Source organism: Tupaia chinensis, unplaced genomic scaffold, assembly GCF_000334495.1.
Source record: "Tupaia chinensis unplaced genomic scaffold, TupChi_1.0 Scaffold000146_1, whole genome shotgun sequence".
NCBI classification, from domain to species: Eukaryota; Metazoa; Chordata; class Mammalia; order Scandentia; family Tupaiidae; genus Tupaia; species Tupaia belangeri.
Window position 1 is genome coordinate 1,226,228 of NW_006159616.1, and position 2,438 is coordinate 1,228,665.

General features: G+C 54.2%; 1 protein-coding gene across 1 annotated transcript in view; it reads right to left on the reverse strand.

Annotated features, from left to right (window-relative positions):
* Nucleotides 1–844, reverse strand: part of C1QA (complement C1q A chain) — a 3,859-nt gene extending 3,015 nt beyond the window's left edge. Inside the window, exon 1 of the mRNA XM_006145163.3 lies at nt 700–844. The gene's annotated coding sequence lies outside the window, so the exon portion shown is untranslated. The remainder of the gene's footprint in view (nt 1–699) is intronic.
* Nucleotides 845–2,438: the final 1,594 nt, after the last annotated feature.

Here is a 2,438-nt window from a genome sequence, read left to right on the forward strand (position 1 = left end):
CCCCCCCGGGGGCCGCCGGTGCCCACTCGGCATCCACACGTACACACGGCACTGAGCGCAGCGAGTCGCACACGGATCCACAAACACGGCCGTCACCCACCCCTACGCCATCGGGTATGCAAACTCGGAAATCCACTCCACACTCCCAGACACACAAACTGACAGCCCAGCCGCCTCCATCCCTCACTCATCCGGACACACACGCTCACCACGCCCACAGACGATCCATTCCAGTGAGCAAATATTTATGGAGCACCTGCTTCTTATTTAATTAGCACTCTCTCGCCCAGATGGCCGAGCCGTGCCTGCACCAGAAATCACACACCCGACAACCTGCATCTGTCCCCCTGCATGCTCGGCCTCTTTCAGCATCCACCCGAGGTTAGACCTGGCTGTCCCCCTGGGCTGCCTCTGCTGGGGCCGCTGCTGAGCTCTGGCACCCCAGCCTTTCCCCAGGTTCTTGTGTTTCGTGGAGCCAGAATCCCAGAACTCCGTTTAAAACTAGTGGGTCTGTGTCACTGCCTCCCCCAGGCTCTGGCCCAAGGAGTTAAGGTCCTCCATTCACCCATTCTAAGTCCATGCCCCCCCCCGCCCTGCCAGGGAACCAGCCAGTAGTATTCCCCCTCCCACCCGGCTTGGTGGGGCAGCTGCCCTCACTCCAAGAACCCACAGCCCCCTCCCTCCTAGCTCTGGCCTCACCTGCCTCCGGCTATCGGCTCCAACTGGACGTTCCTGCCCTCTGCCCAGAGACCCCTGTGGGCTACCGGGCAGGGTGGCTCGGCTGTGGCCAAGTTTCACATCCCTTCCCAGTTCCTCTTCTCTTTCTGCAGACCTGCCCCCAAACTTCCCCAGGGGCCAGAGGCTCACCAGGGACATTTCCAGCAGACCTCAGCAAGACGAGGACATGGGGAGTCCAACCCTAGCCACAGCTGAAGTGGGGGCAGGGCGGCGAGGCCAGTCTTTGATGATGGGGCAGTGGAGGGGATAGCGAATCTTTTCAAAATCACCCTGCTCGAAGGACCATTTCAGGGTATGAAAGCCACGCGTGTTCATTGCCAAAAGCTTGGAAAATACAAAGAATGAACAGTGCCTTGGTGAGGATGGGAGAGCGCAGAAGTTTCTAGATTTGCCACTTCCTAGTGGCAGAGAAATGACTTAGTCTCCTTTTCCCCCTTTTCTTTTCTTTTTTTTTTTTTTGAGAGGTTTTTGCTATAGGGCACATGCGCTCGCCAGACAGACAGAGAGAGACATAGAGACAGAAAGCGAGAAATCACCCCCCAGGGGGGGATGGTCATGCCGCAATCCCTTCTCCTCCATTCTCCTCTCGGGATCTTGGGCACGCATGCACACGCCCCCGGCATGAGTTTTAAGCCACCGGGTCCAGGACGTGAACCGCGGTCGACTACGTGGGAGTCCAGCGACATAGCCATTACGCTAACTGCTGGTTCCCCTCTTTCTTTTTTTTTTTAAAGAGAGATTTTTACTATAGGGTTCATGAGCTTTCCAGACAGACTCAGAGAGACAGAGAGACAGAAAGTGAGAAATCACCCCCCCCCCATCCCCAAAGGGAATGGCCACACCACAATCCTCCCTCCATTCTCCTCTCAGGATCTTGGGCATGCACGCACACATGCCTGGCGTGAGTTTTAAGTTACTGGGTCTGGGCTTAAACTGTGATCCACATTTAATCCAGGAGAGGGGGAGTCCAGGGACATAACCACCACACTGTTTGGTCCCAGAGAAGTGACTTAACTTCTTAACTTCTTGGGCTAATCTCAGTTTTCTTCTTTTTTTTTTTTTTTTTTTTTTTTTGCCATAGGGTGTGCGTGCTCGCCAGAGAGAGAGACAGTGAAAGGGAAAATGAGAAATCACCCCCCAGGGAGCCATGATGCAATCTCTTGTCCTTCGTTCTCCTGGGATTTTGGACGCGCATGCACACGCGGCCCAGCATGATTTTCAAACCGCCAGATTGGGTTTTGAACAAGGTCGACCATGTGGGAGTCAGCAGCTTAACCACTTCGCCACCTGCTGGCCTAGACTATGATAACATTTTAATGACACACTTGGCACAAGGTGAACGGAATCATTCACTTATATCAACACTTGGAAAAATAGCAACAACAGCCCCTGACTTCTACCATCAAGAGAGAGTTGCTGTTCATGTTCTAATGGATTCTCTAGCCTTGCTTGTCCTTGCCGATGGGGAACTCACTACGCCAACGTGGCCCACACCGTCGTCAGAATGCTTTGCATCAGATCAAGCTCCTCTGACTCCTCCCCAGCCCCAACTGTTTGGGCCGAGGCTGGCCTTCCCTCTTCTTCTTCCTGAAAATTTTGCCAGAGGAAGGAGGAGAACAGGAGGAGGGGAGAGAAGAGGGAAAGATGTCTTGCTCACGTTCAGGAGCCCCTCCTTTGCAATCTCATGGCGTCTGACACAC